This window comes from Microcebus murinus, chromosome 15 (genome assembly GCF_040939455.1).
Source record: "Microcebus murinus isolate Inina chromosome 15, M.murinus_Inina_mat1.0, whole genome shotgun sequence".
NCBI lineage: Eukaryota > Metazoa > Chordata > Mammalia > Primates > Cheirogaleidae > Microcebus > Microcebus murinus.
In genome coordinates this window covers 46,999,058-47,018,623 of record NC_134118.1, presented here as the reverse complement: position 1 = coordinate 47,018,623, position 19,566 = coordinate 46,999,058, and the positions used below count along the sequence as shown (strand labels likewise).

Genomic DNA, 19,566 nt, shown 5'->3' with positions numbered 1-19,566 from the left:
CTCTTAGTAATTTTTCGTCCATTGACCCCCTACCCTCCTCCTTGGCTATAAATTTCTACTTGCCCATGGTATTTTGGAACTTGAATTCAGTCTCTGTCCCCTACTGAAAAATCCCATTGCCGTGGTCTCTGCACCGATGGTCATAAATACAGTGCCTTTCCATCTTTAGCAAGCATCACTGAAGTTTTTTTTTTTTTTTCTTTAACAAACCAAACCACGAGATAGGCAAGGACAGCTTAGTAAAACCTATCACTTTCAGGATGCTCCCTCTCTGCTATTAGTTTGAGTTTCTTCTCTCAAGCCAGCTTGCTATGTAAGAGATGTTGCACCCTCTAAGCCCACATGGTCCCAGTGTCCATGGACCTTATGAATAGAGTGAGGGTGGATCAGTTTTCATCAAAAACATCAGTGCTGGCCGGGCGCGGTAGCTCACGCCTGTAGTCCTAGCTCTCTGGGAGGCCAAGGCGGGCGGATTGCTCGAGTTCAGGAGTTCGAAACCAGCTTGAGCAAGAGCGAGACCCCGTCTCTACTATAAATGGAAAGAAATTAATTGGCCAACTAAAAATATACATAAAAAAAAAAAATTAGCCGGGCATGGTGGCACATGCCTGTAGTCCCAGCTACTCGGGAGGCTAAGGCAGGAGGATCGCTTGAGCCCAGGAGTTTGAGGTTGCTGTGAGCTAGGCTGATGCAACGGCACTCACTCTAGCCTGAGCAACAAAGTGAGACTCTATCTCAAAAAAAAAAAATCAGTGCTGTTTGTAGAAGACAGGGAAAATGTTGACAGGGAAAAAAATGTTCGATATAGTTCATTCTTTGGCTGTTGCATGCCGCCCCCCATATACATGTCCTTCACCCCATATATACATTTCCTAAAACGTCCTTGTCTACCCACTCTGTGGCCACTCATCTCCTTGTTCCAGCTCCAGGACCTTTACATCATGGCAATTCATGATCAGGATAGATAAGGTTCCTTATTTCCTTATGACCTACAAATAAATAATAAATCTGAATATCCTCAATTTACCTAAATATATACAATGGTAAAGAAAAAAAATAAGATAAACGATTCTTCAAAAGCAGTGTCCAAAAGGAGAAAATAGAAAAACTGCTGAGAGCACAGACCACTTCTTCTTGGAGAAAGGTAGCAAGTATTTTGCAGACTCAGAGCATTCAGCCTTGGAAAGAGCTTTGTAGAAGGTATATTTAAGGTTCTGTATGTCTACAAATATCCTAGCAGAATGGGCAGAATGAGAATTACAAACTTATAGGTAGGTTAAGCTGCTACAGTTTCCAGTTGGAAATTTTGAGTCCCAAATTTTGCAGAGGCTGCTTGAACATCACTGAACCCAGTGGCATTTAAATTAAATGGAGATTAGAAAAGGAAAGAAGGAAGAAGATCAGAAAAAAAAAAAAAAAAAAAGAAAAGGAAAGAAAAAAAGGGAGGGAAAGAAAGAAGGAAGAAAAGACAGACCCAGAAAAGGAAACAAACATTGGCTATCTTTTATGATAGGCATGCTAACATTTTTTTAAACACCTTATTATTTTATTGTATACAAGATTTTAAGCAGATTTGAGTAGAGAGCAGAGCAACTTCTAAAGGAAAACTTGGATACCCTTCTCTTTATCAAGGAAAATCTTTAGCTGGTGTTCTTTATTTCTATGAAGTATCAAATGTAAAAAATTATTGATAAATATGAATACTGCAAAATAAAGCAAATCCTCTAATGGCCAATACCTAAAAAAAGGAGACATGTTAAGGTGGCAGTGAAGGCAAGCAGATAAATATTACAGTAAATTATTTGGTTCTAGATTGACTCGTTTAGTTTTTGTTTTTTGTTTTTGTGAGACAGAGTCACTCTTTGCCCCAGGTAGAGTGCCCTGGCGTCGACCTAGCTCACAGCAACCTCAAACTCCTGGGCTCAAGCAATCCTGCTGCCTCAGCCTCCCAAGTAGCTGGGACTATAGGCATGCGCCACCATGCCCAGCTAATTTTTTCTATATATTTTTAGTTGGCCAATTAATTTCTTTCTATTTATAGTAGAGTTCTTGCTCTTGCTCAGGCTGGTTTTCAAACTCCTGACCTTGAGTGATCCGCCCACCTTGGCATCCCAGAGTACTAGCATTATAGGCGTGAGCCACCTCGCCTGGCCTCCCTTTAGTTTTTAGATGTAAGTTTAGTGGATCCATTTCAAGCCAGAACAAGCAGCTGAGGTAGTGCTGGACCATATTTAACCCCCATGTTCCTACTGTGAGAGAAGTATCTGACCTCTAGGTGTGTCCAAACTAAAGGACTGGGTGAATGGAGGGGGAATGGAAGCAATTACTCAAGTGTCCTCAGTAAACAAGCATATTGAATAATGTCTTATTTTACTTTAGAGTTCTGGGTTCAATAGATTCCTAAATCATAGTCATCTGCACAGAGTATCATGAGATGGCAAAACGTATTGCATATAATTCAAAAATATTAAAGTTTTATGAAAGTTAACTTCACACAACTCAGAAAATATGTTGTTTTTCAAAAAGGGTGAATACCACATTATTCACATATAATTCACTCAATCCTGAACATAAAATGAAATTAAAAATAGAATTAGATTTATAAAAATATTGTTTACTGGATTATTTGTGCTAAATTTTTAAATCCTGAATATTCTAGCAAGCAGGAGGATAGCTTGAAGCCATGAATTCGAGATCAGCCTGAGCAATATAGTGAGACCCCATCTCTATAAAAAATAGGAAACTTAGGTGGGTGTGGTGGCCCAGGCCTATAGTCCCAGCTTCTCAGGGGGATGAGGTGGGAGGATCCTTGAGCCCAGGAATTTGAGGCTGCAGTGAGCTATGATGATGCCACTGTACTCCAGCTTGGTGACAGAGTGAGATCCTGTCTCTCAAGGAAAGGAAGAAACTATCTTTATAGTAGGGTATTGAAATATTTGTTTTGAACTATATGATCCTAAAATCTGTTCCACCACCATCATTTTATGAAGTTTTATTTTACTTTGTAGATCTAACCAGAAAAACAAAGTTGTCTCTAATTTCCAATATGGGGGAAAAAACCCAGTAAACTATACATTTTTCCAGAATAGAATTTTATAGAATTTATTTTAAAATTTCCATGTTAAAAAAATTAAAATGGAAAGAAGTGACAGTAAGTCCAAAACTATTAATACATGTTTCATCATAGTCTAGCCTTTGACCATGTATTTAGAAAATGAAACACAGAAAGGATCTTTTTTATTACTGGTTTCCTTTGTTTACACTTAGCATTTAGGTTCAGTGTGCAATCTACTTCTTTCAGTCCTCTCAAGTCTACCTGTTTTTTACAGCATCAGTCACAAATTCTCAAACTCAGTGTCATGCACCAAATCTCAGTGGCTTTCCAGCATGGAAAGGGAAATACTTCCTTCCTGACTTGCAATTTTTTTTTATGTTGCAATTGAGTTTGATTATGAATCCCCATCAATCAATCAATTGTCCCTCTATCCTTCTGCGTTCAGTTTTCTCCCTCTCCCTCCCCACCGTGCCCATCTTCTCTCTCCCTCTCCCCCGCCCTCTGGTGAACATGGTGCTTGAAGCTCTCTGACTTGGTGCCCTCTTCTGTTTAAAACTTTCAGTGCACACCGAGGCAAGTCTACTCTCAAGCAGCCTGGAAGAGTTTGAAATGTTGGGAGCAAACCTAGTAAAATTCAGAGGACTTCATTTTTATTTCCCTGACAACAGCGCATCTGAAAATTAGATTTGTCTCATTTTCATTTTCCAATACTACGCCTAATGCCTTTTAAATTCTCAATATTTCTGATTTAGTGAACATCAAAACTCTTTTATGGTTTAACAAAACCAGGTTTGCTTCCATGTTTATTAGACAGGGCATATTACCTATCTTGTTACACTAATGTTGAAAATTTTTAAAGTGGTTCTGACAGAAGAGAATGCTTCTTTAAATTCGTACCGTGTCTTTGATGACAGTCCCATCACCTTCTCTACCTGCAGAGGAGAACAAAGGACAACACGCTCCCTTCTAATAAGATTGTAGCGGGGTGGGAAGGGGGAAAGTGTCAGCTCAGAAGCATCTGGGGCAGAAACATTCTTTTTTTTTTTGAGACAGAGTCTCGCTTTGTTGCCTAGGCTAGAGAGAGTGCCATGGCGTCAGCCTAGCTCACAGCAACCTCAATCTCCTGGCTCAAGCAATCCTTCTGCCTCAGCCTCCCAAGTAGCTGGGACTACAGGCATGCGCCACCATGCCTGGCTAATTTTTATATATATATATATATATTAGTTGGCCAATTAATTTCTTTCTATTTATAGTAGAGACGAGGTCTCTACTATAACCAGCTCAGGCTGGTTTCTAACTCCTGACCTCGAGCAATCCGCCCGCCTCGGCCTCCCAGAGAGCTAGGATTACAGGCGTGAGCCACCACGCCCGGCCAGAAACATTGTTAAATAGAGAATGGGAGTGCTGTCAAGGACACATTGAATGGCCACACAGGGTTCCTCCTCAGCACACCCTTGACTTCACTTCCATCCTCCATGACCAAAATTCAAATGGACAAATCATGTCAGGCCCAGACTCCCAGAATTGAAACTCCACACTGTAAGAAGTGAGAGTAAGTTAGCCATTGCTTTACAGATTTGTGTTTGTAAAATGTCCTCGACATTTGTCCACAAACTATATGGCCACCAGGGGAACCAGGTGTCTTCGTTATATTTCGTGATCCCAAAAATGATAATTTCCATAGATATTGTCAACCTAAATAACAAACAGAGAGAGGCTTTCTAAAAGAAAATGATATTTATTCAGGAATAGGACATTGCAATGTCCATACACGTGCCATAGTAAACGATGTACATATTCAGGGAGGTAAAGACAAAGGTTTTTAAAGGGAAAATGAGGCCAGGCACGGTGGCTCATGCCTGTAATCCTAGCACTCTGGGAGGCTGAGGCAGGAAGATTGCTTGAGCTCAGGAGTTCAAGACCAGCCTGAGTAAGAGTGAGACCCCGTCTCTACTATAAATAGAAAGAAATTAGCCAAACAACTAAAAATAGAAAAAAAATAGCCAGACATGGTGGTACGTGCCTGTAGCCCCAGCTACTCAGGAGGCTGAGGCAAGAGGATCACTTGAGCCCAAGAGTTTGAGGTTGCTATGAGCTAGGCTGACGCCACGGCACTCTAGCCTGGGCAACACAGTAAGACTGTCTCAAAAAGAAAAAAAAGGGGGGGGGGAAATGAGGAGGATTACATAATTGTTTTAAATCAATTATCCTTGGCTACAAGGATCAATAATAAGGATGGTGCCAGTCTTAGGTTGGACAGGCAGTTGCTGGGCATATGTCCTCGCAAAAGTATTTTTGGACCACCAGGTTGCCTAAGGAGGGGTGAACCAGCCCAGGTTGGAAACAGAACAGGTCAAAACTCCTGTGCTCATCAATAGTGGGATTGCACCTGTGAATAGCCCCTGCATTCCAACCTGGGCAACATAGTGAGTGAGACCCAGCCTCTTAAAATAATAATAATTTTAAAAGTTTTACATTATAAAAAAACTCACAATATAAAATTTACCATCTTAACGATTTTTAAGTGTTACATCAGTTCAGTACTCAGTAGTACTAAGTAGATTCACATTGTTGTGCAACAGACCTCCAGAACTTTTTCTTTTCTTTTTTTTTTTTTTTTGAGACAGAGTCTCGCTTTGTTGCACAGGCTAGAGTGAGTGCTGTAGCATCAGCCTAGCTCACAGCAACCTCAAACTCCTGGGCTCAAGCAATCCTCCTGCCTCAGCCTCCCGAGTAGCTGGGACTACAGGCATTCGCCACCATGCCTGGCTAATTTTTTTTTTCCATATATATTAGTTGGCCAATTAATTTCTTTCTATTTATAGTAGAGACGGGGTCTCACTCTTGCTCAGGCTGGTTTCGAACTCCTGACCTCGAGCAATCCGCCCGCCTAGGCCTCCCAGAGTGCTAGGACTACAGGCGTGAGCCACCGCGCCCGGCCACCAGAACTTTTTCTATTTGCGAAACTGAAACTCTATACCCATTAAACAACTCCCTATTTCTTCCTTCCTCCAGCCCCCTGGCAACTACCTTCTACTTTCTGCTTCTATGAATTTGACTATTGCATATAGTTTATATGAGTGGAATCATAAAACACTTGTCTTTTTGTGACTGGTTTATTTTACTTAGCATAATGTCCTCAAGATTCGTCCATGTTATAACATGTGACAGGATTTTATTTATTTTAAAGGTTGAATAATATTCCTTTGTATGTATATACCACAGTTTGTTTATCCATTCATCTGCCAATGCACATTTGGGTTGCTTTCACCTGGTCCATGTAAGATTTTGTTGTAACAAAATTGTGTTCTAAATAGCCTGTTTAAGATCAGAGGAACCATTGCATAGATCGTCCTCAATGATAGGTTGTGTTGCAAGAATGTATAGGAATTTGAGGTTTCAAGACAGGCAGTTATCTCTGGAAATTGCCTCATCTAGCTGCATCCTACTCCATGAGATTGTGCAAAAGGTTCTATAGCAGCCAGGACCTTTATTCATGGCAATAATCTTACCTAAAACAACTTACTTTCTTTTTTTTTTTTTTTTTTTTTTTTTTTTTTTTTTTGAGACAGAGTCTCGCTTTGTTGCCCAGGCTAGAGTGAGTGCCGTGGCGTCAGCCTAGCTCACAGCAACCTCCAACTCCTGGGCTCGAGTGATCCTTCTGCCTCAGCCTCCCGGGTAGCTGGGACTACAGGCATGCGCCACCATGCCCGGCTAATTTTTCATATATATATATATCAGTTGGCCAATTAATTTCTTTCTATTTATAGTAGAGACGGGGTCTCGCTCTTGCTCAGGCTGGTTTCGAACTCCTGACCTTGAGCAATCCGCCCGCCTCGGCCTCCCAAGAGCTAGGATTACAGGCGTGAGCCACAGCGCCCGGCCAAACAACTTACTTTCTTTTTGGTATATCTAGTATTTATATTTCCCAAAAAAGATATTTTATTTGAGTGGACTTGCCATCATTTATTATGGCATATCATTCACGGACAGAGTGCTGACCAGAGTACTGCAGAGGCAGCTGGCTCCTTTCATGCCTTACATTGTTGCCTTCAGCCTGTGCTTCAGTCCTCAGTCCAATGCCTGATGACTAGGAGAGCGGACATGGTTTTACCTGAAGTGCAGACCATAAGCCAGAGTAAGTCTATGCCTTATAGAACATGTTTATATATATATATATATATATATATATATATATCTCCAAATTTGAGCTATATGTTTCCTCCATTATTCCCCTTAGTACCTTTCATTTATTTATTTATTCATACATTTATCCATTTATTTGTACTGTCATTCAACAAAAAGCCATCTAGTCCCCTGATACCTAGTGCCTTCATTTCCCTCCTCCCACACACCCTCTCAAAAGGGCCCGAGAGGCAGGCAGTATTTATGCTGTGGACTTGGTCAGTGTGCTTTTCCGCATTAAAAATCAGAGGTTATGTGCTTCAGTCATTCAAAGTTCTGCTGTCTTGATTAATTATGCTGTCATACTCATTAATTAGTGTGACAAAATGCTAAGGTGTTAACTGGCATGTTTTTATCAGGCGTGGTGGCTCACGCCTATAATCCCAACACTTTGGCAGGCCAAGGTGGGAGAATTGATTTTGGCCAGGAGTTCGAGACCAGCCTGAGCAACATAGCAAGACCTTGTCTCTACAAAAAATAGAAAAATCGCCAGGCATAGTGGCTTGAACCTGTAGTCTCAGCTGCTCAGGAGGCTGAGGCAGGAGGATTGCTTGAGCCCAGGAATTTGATGTTTCAGTGAGCTATGATGATACCACTGCACTCTAACTGGGCAAGAGAGAGATCCTGTCTCAAAAACAACAACAAAAACAAAACCAGTGTGTGTGTGTGTGTGTGTGTGTGTGTGTGTGTGTGTGTATGTGTGTGTTTATGGTATGCTTTCCAGGTAAATTATTCAATCTTAAAATAAGGTCCTTATGAGGACAATGCTTTCACCCAAAGGACTGGCTGCATAATTTATGGAGCCCGGTGCAAAATGTAGAGCCCTTGTATAATAATTCAAAAAGTATTCAAAATAATTCAAAAATTAAGAATTTTAAGACAGCAACAAGAGAACACTGAATCAAGTACAGAGCCCTTCTAAGCATGGGGATCTGTGTGCCCTGCACAGGTTGCACACCCCTGAAACCAGCACTCCAAAGGAGCTTAGGAAAGATGGTTTGCATGGGTAGTTCTCTTGCCATCTGTTAAATTATACCACCTAGGCAAGTCTCTGTTTAAACCACTTATAAACCTCTGTGTTTGCCAGTGTAGAGAAAAGAGCAAAACTTTTCTGGAGATCACTAGGATGTAGGAAGAAAGAAGAGTCAAACAATAATAGAACTCAGAGAGGCTAAATAACTTGCCCCATGTTCAATAAGTGTTTGAGCCAAGGCTGCAAACTGAGCCAAGGCCTGTTCACTTCTCTCTATCCCCTGCCTGCCTTCAGCACTACAATGCCCACAAGGCTTGGAAACACAGGGAAAATGGTATATTTATTTTGGTTTGTTCAAATTGACATTTGGACCCATTGCTTTAAATGTAGAGGTCCTTTACCCTAAAAGGTGTCTGGAGGTTGAAAAAAATATATTGAGAATATTATTTGAAAATGTAACTTACATGCTGTTTAAAAATAAATTTATCTTAGTGGTGATGATTGCACAACATTGTGAATATGCTTAATGAACTGTCTACCTAAAAATGACTAAAATGGTAAACTTTAGCTTATATATACTCTTATCACAATTTTAAAAATAAAATAAATTGATCCTAGATTTCCCAACTTTTCAGATACCCAGTATATATTCTGATATTGAAATACATCCAGTATATATTACTGAGTGAAGAATCATGTTATTCCACACTATGGATAGGATATATCATTTATATCTAAAAATACTAAAACGGAGAGTAGAAAGGAACAGGCAGTCTCTTTTAGTTCACATACTTTTGCATTACTTAAATTGTTTACAGGGAGCAGATATACTGCTTTAAAAATCATTTTTAAGAGATATTACTATTTGGAGTGTGGAGAAAAAGAAGAAACAAAATATCAGAAACAGAGCTGCTGTTATGAGGGGAAGCAGGCCTGGAGCTGCAGGTCTCAGGCTGCCTGACTGGCGGTTGTTGGCCACCCTGAGATCTGTTTCATTACTGTGAACACAGACCAAGTCCCTGGGCTCAAAGGCATGCTCTAACCTAAAATTTGGTTTCTAGTGAGGGCTCTCTTCCTGGCTTGTAGATGTCCATGCTCTTGCTGTGTTCTCACATGGCCTTTCCTCTGCGTGCATGGGGAGAAAAACAGAGCTCTGGTGTCTCTTCTTCTTATAAGGACCCCATCAGAATGGGGCCCTACCTTATGACCTCATTTAACCTTAATCACCTCCCTAAAGGCCCTCTCTCCAAATATAGTCACATTGGGAGTCAGAGCTTTAATTTATGAATTTGTGGAGGATGAGGGGGACACAATTCAGTTCACAGCAGTCACTTTTGTGAAATTGCCTTTCTGAAAGATTATACAAATTTATATTTTTTATATAATTTATATATAAATTTATACTTCCAATAGCAGTATTTGAGAGTGCTTATTCTACACCCTCACCAGGATTTTGCCATTTAAAATCTAGACTATTTTGAAAATGGATTTGAGGACCTCCAGAGTAGATAAATGTTCATAACCATACAAACAGAAGGCTTGAGTAAGTGACTTGGATCAGGATACACATTTCAATATTAAATACTTTATAGACTCATGACATGACAAATCTTGGGTCATCTTTGACCCAGGGAGGTACTCATACTTCATAACTTGGAGAAGCTTACATGTGTACGTACTTACATACTTTGCTACAACCCTGATGGAAGCAGTGCCTTAGTGCAAGGTTTAGAAAAGATGGAGGCCAGTCACGGTGGCTCATGCCTGTAATCCTAGCTCTCTGGGAGGTTGAGGCGGGCGGATAGCTCGAGGTCAGAAGTTCGAAACCAGCCTGAGCAAGAGCAAGACCCCTGTCTCTACTATAAATAGAAAGAAATTAATTGGCCAACTAATATATATAGAAAAAATTAGCTGGGCATGGTGGCGCATGCCTATAGTCCCAGCTACTCCAGAGGCTGAGGCAGTAGGATTGCTTGAGCCCAGGGGTTTGAGGTTGCTGTGAGCTAGGCTGACGCCTCGGCACTCACTGTAGCCTGGGCAACAAAGCAAGACTGTGTCTCAAAAAAAAAAAAGATGGAAACGAATTGCTGAGAAGAAACTAAAAAGTAGATGAATTGGGTGGAATATTGAAATGGTGTGAAGGGAGGAGCCATCTTGAGTACTGAGATTGAGAACAATTCTTCGGTATTGAGTGATAGTGAATTCCTTAGCCTTCAGGTCCACATTTGTTCACAGCTACTTTTCTAATCCCTAAGTGGCAGCTGAGCCTTAAGGAGCCTTTCTGTCATGCAAATCAACCAGGGAAATGATGACCCCTTTCTCTGTGTATCTCCTTGTTAGACAGGAATTGGCCATATATTCCAAACTTCCAGACAAGAAGAATACAATAGACTTTTTTGTGTATACTAAAGTCCTAATGTCCTGCCACAGACTACAGAAGTTCAACTGCTTACAAGAGAGGAAAAAGTACAACCAACTGTGCTCTGGTCTTTTTTTTTTTTTTTTGAGACAGGGTTTCACTCTGTCACCCTGGAGTGTTAGAGTGCAATGATGAAATCATGGCTCACTATAGCCTTAAACTCCTGGGCTCCAGGAATCTTTCTCTCAGCTTCCCAAGTAGCTGGGACTACAGGCTCGTGCCACCATGCCTGGCCAATTTTTCTTTTTCTTTCTTTCTTTTTTTTTTTTATTTTTTTGTTGAGACAGGGTCTCACTATGTTGCCCAGGCTGGTCTCCAACTCCTCGCCTTAAGCAATATCCTCCCACCTCAGCCTCCCAAAGTGCTGGGATTATAGGCGTGAGCCACCACGCCCAGCCTATGCGCTGCTGGTCTTGCCTTGCTTTCCCTTCACTTCTAAGTACAATGATTGCATTGACTTCTTTGCTAATGAACAGAGCCTGGGCAGAAATGGAAAGAGCAAAAAGTACTTGGAATTCCTTTTAGCATTTACATTTAAGAACAGCTTTACTGTTCTTTGGGGGTTTTTAAAATGATACCTGCCCATTTTAACAAATTCAAATACAGAAAAGTACAAAGTAAAAATCATCTAGAGTCTTATTACCCAAAGACAACCATTGTCATAATCACAGATATATGAAAATGATTTTATATAAATGAGCTCATATATGCATGCTGTGACCTATTTTACTCAACCACAAGTGTGAAATCTTTCCAGGTCAATGATTATGTAGGAACATCATCATTATTAATGATTTCATAGTATAACTCTATACATATGTATCTTAATTCACTCAGCCAGTTCTCAGTTAGGCTGTCCACTTTGTGAAGCTACTTTAAGTAATGCTGAGATAAGTGTCCTTATGCATTTTTCTCTCACCACTTTTACAGGTACTTAAATGAGCATGTCTAATGTCTTTGGGATTAGTAAGACATCAAAAATTATGAAGTCACACTTAAAAAGTAATTGAAAACATACACAGCTTCTCTATTCTCTATTTATATAAAAAATAAACAGTTATCTCTACTCTCCTGCAGAATACAGGGACTTTAAATTCTTTAACTTTGATCACCCTTCATCCTCTTTCCTATATTGAGTGATACTGTGTTCAGAATTTGAAATCTATCTAGTTGTGATTTTTGTTGTTGTTTTACTTTGATTTTTTTTAATTTGAAAATTTTCAAGCTGGCAGCAAAGTGAAAAAATAGTTTAAAAAATACCTGTAGACCAGTCGAGGTGGCTCCGCTCATGCCTGTAATCCTAGCACTCTGGGAGGCCGAGGTGGGTGGATCTCTCAAGGTCAGGAGTTTGAAACCAGCCTGAGCGAGACCCCATCTCTACTAAAAATAGAAAGAAACTAATTGACCAACTAAAAATATATATACAAAAAAATTAGCTGGGCATGGTGGCACATGCCTATAGTCCCAGCTACTCGGGAGGCTGAAGCAGTAGGATCGCTTGAGCCCAGGAGATTGAAGTTGCAGACTCGAGTTGCCTTCTTAGCCTAGGCAACATAGCAGGATTCTGTCCCTACCAAAAAATTCAAAAATCAGCTGGGCATGGTAGTACACACCTATAGTCTCAGCTACTTGGGAGGTCAAAGCAGGAGAATCATATGAGCCCAGGAGTTCAAGGATGCAGTGAGCTATGATCACACCACTGCACTCCAGCCTAAGTGACAAAAAAACCCTATCTCAAAAAGGGAAAAAGGAGTAAAAGAAAAGACAAATTAATTAATTTTTCAGATCCCTTTTCTCAATAGTATGAATGCAGTAAATTCTTTCTCTATAAAAATATTGGTTCACAGTAGGACCAAAAATTTATTTTACTTTTCTTAATTTTTACTGATGTCAATTTGTGGCTCTGGAGTTATTCATGAGTTGGTGTTCTATTTGCAGTAGTTGCACAGGGCACCTGAGGAACATTTTGCAATGAAAAACAATTCATTTTACTCTTTTTAAAAAAAATTTCAATAGATTTAGGAAGTACAAGTGTTTTTTGTTACATAGATGAATTGTGTAACACTAAAGTCAGGGCTTTTACTATAACCATCACCAGTATAGTGTACATTGTACCCCATAGGTAATATTTTTATCCTTTAACCCCCTTCCACCCTCCCCATTTTACTTTTATATTTACATATGTGTGGGTTATATTCATCAACTAATTTGCATAATAAAATAATCCCATAACGTAGTATCTTAAAATATCAATAATCATTTATCATCTGTCACCATTTCTGATCATCAGAAATTCAGGAGTGGCTTGGCTGGGCTGTTCTGGTTCTCGACCTCTTATGAGGTTGTAGTCAGATGCCAGGTAGTTGTATAGTTATCTGAAGGTTTTGCTGAGGCTGGAGAATCTACTTACAAAATGGCTCACTCATGTATCTGGCAAGTTGGTGCTGGCTGTGGGTAGGAGGCCTCAGTTTCTCTTTATGTGGGCCTCTCCCCCTGGGCTGCTTAAATGTCCTCTTTCCATGCCTGCCAGCTTCCCCCAAATCAGGTGATCCAAGATCAAGACAGAAGCTTCAGTGAATTCTATGACTTAGATTTGAAAGTCACACATCTTTTCGACCATATTCTGTTGATCATACAGACTAGCCCTGATTTAATGTGGAAGCAGACTTCACAATGGTATGAATACCAGGACAATGCTATGACTGCAAGGACAATTGGAGGTCATCTTAGAAGCTGACTACTATATAGGTTATTTATTTATTTTTATCTTTTTTTTATTCTTTTAATTTTTCTGCACCGCGATAGACACATACATAGGTTATTTAAATACAACATGTATTAAGCATGACATCAATTTAAAACTTTTTTTTCTTAAAGACAGGGTCTTGCTGTTGCCCAGGCTGGAGTTTACTGGCTATTCACAGGCACAATCATAACACACTACAGCCTCAATTCCTGGCCTCAAGCAATCTTTCCACCTCAGCCTCCCAAGTAACAGGGATTACAGGCACACACCACCGCACCTGGCTAATTTTTTGAATTTTTATATAAGCAGGGTCTCACTATGTTGCCCAGGCTAGTCTTGAACTTCTGGCCTCAAGCCATCCTCCCACATCAGCCCCCAAAGATGCTGGAATTACAAACATGAGGCACCATGCCTGGCAATTTTTATATGGAAAAATAGATAGATATTGAATGTTTAAAATGTGAATAGTTTTTTACTTTTATAGATACATTTTTTTTATTTTTTATTTTTTTTATTTTTTAATTTTAGTTGGCCAATTAATTTCTTTCTATTTTTTAGTAGAGACGGGGTCTTGCTCTTGCTCAGGCTGGTCTTGAACTCCTGACCTCGAGCAATCCTCCCGCCTCGGCCTCCCAGAGTGCTAGGATTACAGGCGTGAGCCACCGCGCCCGGCCTATAGATACATTTGTTTTTTTTTTTTTTTTTGAGACAGAGTCTCACTTTGTTGCCCAGGCTAGAGTGAGTGCCGTGGCGTCAGCCTAGCTCACAGCAACCTCAAACTCCTGGGCTCCAGTGATCCTTCTGCCTCAGCCTCCCGGGTAGCTGGGACTACAGGCATGCACCACCATGCCCGGCTAATTTTTTATATATATATCAGTTGGCCAATTAATTTCTTTCTATTTATAGTAGAGACGGAGTCTCGCTCTTGCTCAGGCTGGTTTTGAACTCCTGACCTTGAGCAATCCGCCCGCCTCGGCCTCCCAAGAGCTAGGATTACAGGCGTGAGCCACAGCGCCCGGCCTAGATACATTTTTAATAAGACAATTACATTTTTAAAAGTAAAAAAATTTTCAGTTTTAAAAAATAATTTAAATTTTTAAATGTGCTACTCATTTATTATAACTTGTATTTGATTTTTCAGCCTTAATAGATAATTTAAAATATTTTACAAGAATAAATAGCTTTTTGGGGAACATACATAAAATAAATTGGTTTTTTACACTTACTTTAATTTATAATTTTGGATTCAAAAACACTCTAATTTTATATACTTTGCAGTTACATTTTATTGAATCTTTTAGATCATGGCTATCGTCAACACACAAATCTTGTGAAAACTTTGATTGTAACGATATGAGCACCAGAAAAATAAATATGTAAACATTTATTAATTATGATTGCCTTTATTATATTACTTATCAATAGAACACCAAGACATGTGCCATAATAATTAAATTCAGATATCTTTAATATTTTGACAATTTTTAGTTATATTAAAAATTACAGCTTTATACACATTTCATTTTTTTGCTCTGAAGGAATATTTTTCAAGGTAAGAAAATAGATTTTATTAAACAGTTTGTCAACTTGATTTATAATTTATACATATGTAGAGATATAGTATGTTTGCCTCCATTTCAATTCATGTGCTGGCCAGGCATGGTGGCTTACACCTGTAATCCTAGCACTCAGGGAGGCCCAGGCGGGTGGATTGTTTGAGCTCAGGAGTTCAAGGCCAGCCTGAGCAGGAGGGAGACCCCATATCTACTAAAAAAATAGAAAGCAATTAGCTGGACAACTAAAAACGTTATATAAAAGAAACAATTAGCCAGGCATGGTGGCACATGCCTGTAGTGTCAGCTACTCGGGAGGCTGAGGCAGAAGGATTGCTTGAGCCCAGAAGTGTGAGGTTGTTGTGAGCTAGGCTGATGCCATGGCACTGTAGCCAGGGCAACAGAGCAAGGTTCTATCTCAAAAACACACACATACACACAAACCAAAAATCAATTCGTGTGCTGCTTATCCAGTTTAGCTTGGGAAATTCACATCCTTCTTGGAGTAAGGGATGGAGGGACAGAGCCTGTCCTGGCCAGTTTACTGTGAATGCTTGTGGAGCGACAGGGCTAAGAAACAAAATTCTCCTGCCTTTGTGGCAAAATTCACTATGTGGAATTTGGCCAATCCCATAGACCTAAATTGAGGGGGCGTAAGCATCCCCACCCACCACAATATCCAAGGGGTTCTAATCTGGCAGGCAGGGCATGTCAGCAGGAGTCTCCCAGCAGGAAAGTGTTATTCAGAGTTAGGTAAATGGCAGTGTCGGATGCCTATCTAGCTCCAACAGGAACCCAGATAAGCTATAGGGGATGGAGGACTGGCCCAGTCCCGTGGAAAGAAAGTGGCAAAACTTAAGCATATTATGGATATCTATCCAATAAATTAGTAGTCAGGAAAGATTCCATTTCCTGCAGAGGATCTTGTTATCTAAAGCAGACAGTGCAACAAAAGTCTAGACACATCTACCCAGGGCAGGCACAGCAGGTGACTGAGAAGAGTGCAACTTAGAGGGTGGAAACTAGAGTCCCAGAGCTCACCCAGGAAGTGTGGAAGTGGAGGAAGTACAGGGCTAACAGGAGAATTAACCCCAGACACCACCCACCACCTGTGAGTATAAATAGGTGCTTGATACATTGCTGTCTTGATCAGGACTGTCTCCAAAACCGGGGTTGCTGTGGTTATAGGGTTGGCCCTGGAAAAGCAATGATTGTAAAGCTTCAAGGGTTAGTTGGGAGGGAGCTATCTTTGAGCACAAAGTCTTTCACAACCTGTCACACACAGCTTTCAAATAACTCGCTCCACAAAACAGTTTTGAGCAGAAACAAATTCTGGTTTGTGTTTGAAAATACAAATATTTTTAATTCCTTTATTTTTTTTTTCCATTTTCAGTTGGCCAATTAACGTTTTTTTTTTTATTATTATTTTTAGTAGAGACGGGGTCTCGGCTCTTGCTCAGGCTGGTCTTGAACTTCTGAGCTCCAACGATCCACCCGCCTCGGCCTCCCAGAGAGCTAGGATTACAGGCGTGAGCCACAGCGCCCGGCCACAAATATTTTTAAAATACTCAGGTTGCTGAGTAACAGTATGCTATAGGGGCAGCAGCAGGATGACTGGTCCAAAGACTACTACTGCAAAGGTCTCAGTTATGACCAGTGCACGATGGCACCTTGAATTAGAGAGGCAGTAATAGAGATGGAAGAAAGTAAGATCTGGTGAAGAGGAAAAAATTGCAAAAGGAGAAAGATGAGAAAATTACTGAAGCAAAGTCCTTGGAAGGTGGGTGGGGATAACAGCAGAACACTGGGAAGGGCATTCATTCCACTGCAAGGGAAGGCAGAAAATGTGGAGACAAAGGATACATAAGATTTATTCACCTCCTACTGTGCGCCAGCACTGTTCTAGGAGTTCTATGTGTGTGTGTCTTAATTCATTTCATCCTCACAACAACCCCATGAGACAGATATTATCATCTCCATCTTAAAAAGAGAAAGAAACTTACCCACTGAGTGAGTAACTTGTCCAAGATCCCATAACTAGCAAGCAGCAGAGTTAAGATTTGAATTTGGGCTCTAGACCAGCCTGGGTAATATAGTGAGATCCTGTCTCTACAAAAAAATGTTTTTAATTAGCCAGTGTGGTGGTGCATACCTGTAGTCCTAACTACTCAAGAGGCTGAAGACCGGGCGTGGTGGCTCACGCCTGTAATCCTAGCACTTTGGGAGGCCGAGGCAGGCGGATTGCTCAAGGTCAGGAGTTCGAAACCAGCCTGAGCGAGACCCTGTCTCTACCAAAAATAGAAATAAATTAATTGACCAACTAAAAATATATATACAAAAAATTAGCCGGGCATGGTGGCGCATGCCTGTAGTCCCAGCTACTCGGGAGGCTGAGGCAGGAGGATCGCTGAGCCCCGGAGATTGAGGTTGCTGTGAGCCAGGCTGACGCCACGGCACTCACTGTAGCCTGGGCAACAAAGTGAGACTCTGTCTCAAAAAAAAAAAAAAAAAAAAAGAGGCTGAGACAGGAGGATTGCTTGAACTGGAGAGTTCAAGGCTGCAGTGAACTGTGATCAGGCCACTGTACTTCAGCCTGGGTGACAGAGTAAGATCCTATCCAAAGGATAAAAAAAACCCACCAAAACCAAATATTTGAAATTGGGCGATTTCATACCACACTTTGAGCTCTTAACCACTCTTCTAACAAAATCCCTCTACATGGAGAGGCTGGTAGATTCGGTGGTGAGAAGAATTGCAGAGAATGATAAATTATGCTACCCAAGAAATTTGCTTTATAAAAGGCCTTCAAAAACCAATAAGGAAATATCTTTCACGTGAAAACTCCAAGTGTAATGCCTTCATTTATGAGCATTAGAAGAATCTGGGATGCAGTCTGACTAACAAGCACAATATACAGTACTCTTTTTGTCCTGGCCACTAGAGGGAATAGTGGAATGTCAAAAAATTTAAATGTCTTCCACAATTCTCAATAGCTGATCATTGGTGTTAGTTCTTTCTCTAACATTACCAGAATATAAAGCTCTTTTGTGTTTTTTACTGTGAGAGATTGTTTTCAAATAAAACTCATTAAGCATCCATAAACATTTTTCTCCAATTTCTTTCTAAAAATAAATGCGTTATGCTGAGTGAAAAAAGGTAGACACAAGAGATCGTATATTGCATGATTTCATTTATACGAGATGTCCAGAAAAGGCAAATCTATAAAGACAGGAGGTAGACTAGTAATTGTCTGGGGCGGGAGCTCAAGGGAACAGGGGTTAATGGTAAATTTAAATGAGAGATCTTATTGAGTGATAAAAATATTCTATAATTTATGGTGATGGTTGCACAGGTAAAATAGTGGAATAAATGTACTAAAAAGCATTGTACACTTGAAGCAAGTGAATTGTATTATATGTAAATATAACCCTTAACAAACTTGTTGAAAAAAATATATAATATGTTATAAATTAAACAAAAACCCTATTCATTCAAAAAGATTGAAAATACATGTTTATATATTGCAGAGAAATGTCTAGAAGGATATTCACTATTAACAGTGATTAGCTCTCAGAATGCTATTGTGGGGGAAAACTGGGAACTTTTAAATACTCTGTCTTTCTGTGTAATTTTTGGCAATAATTACTAATAATTAAATTTTTAAAATTTAATCAAAAACTAATTTTTGATAGGAAGTTAAAATGTATAAAATGCAATGAGATTATATGTATGACCTTTAAATAGTGCAATATGGATTTTTTGTCTTTCTAGGTTTTTTTATTAAAATTTTAAAAAAATTGACATGTAGGGGGGAGGGGGAGAAAAGAGCATTTATTGAAACCTTAAAATCTGTAACCCCATAATATGCCAAAATAAAAAAAAATAAAAAAAATAAAAAAAAAATTAAGGCCGGGCGTGGTGGCTCACGCCTGTAATCCTAGCACTCTGGGAGGCCGAGGCGGGAGGATTGCTCGAGGTCAGGAGTTCGAAACCAGCCTGAGCAAGAGCGAGACCCCGTCTCTACTATAAAAATAGAAAGAAATTAATTGGCCAACTAATATATATATATAAAATATTAGCTGGGCATGGTGGCGCATGCCTGTAGTCCCAGCTACTCGGGAGGCTGAGGCAGAAGGATTGCTTGAGCCAGGAGATTGAGGTTGCTGTGAGCTAGGCTGACGCCATGGCACTCACTCTAGCCTAGGCAACAAAGCGAGACTCTGTCTCAAAAAAAAAAAAAAAAAATTAAAAAAAAGAAAAAAATAATAATAAAATTAAAAAAAATCAGAGATCTAAAAAAAATTGACATATAATTGTACATATTTATGGGGTACATAGTGATGTGACACATATAATGTATAGTGATAAGATCAGAGTAATTAGTGTATCCAACATCTCAAACATTTCCCAATTCTTTGTGTTGGGAACATTCAATAAATATCCTCCTTCTAGCTATTCAAAACTATTTATTATTGCTAACTATAGTCATCCTACAGTGCTATAGAAAAATACAAAATGCTTCACGAATTTGGGTGTCATACTTGCATAGGGGCCATGCTAATCTTTTCTGTATCATTCCAAGTTTAATATATATGCTGCCGAAGAGAGCACATTTTCAAATTTAAAAAAATGATT

At 39.8% G+C, this 19,566-nt stretch overlaps 1 long non-coding RNA gene and 1 other non-coding gene across 2 annotated transcripts in view; one reads left to right on the top strand and one right to left on the bottom strand.

Annotated features, from left to right (window-relative positions):
• Positions 1-19,566, top strand: part of LOC142876360 (uncharacterized) — a 77,152-nt gene that overhangs the window by 18,999 nt on the left and 38,587 nt on the right. The gene's annotated exons all lie outside the window — the stretch shown is intronic.
• Positions 19,436-19,542, bottom strand: LOC142876760 (U6 spliceosomal RNA). The gene has a single exon (XR_012923580.1). It is a non-coding gene; the product is annotated as a U6 spliceosomal RNA (small nuclear RNA).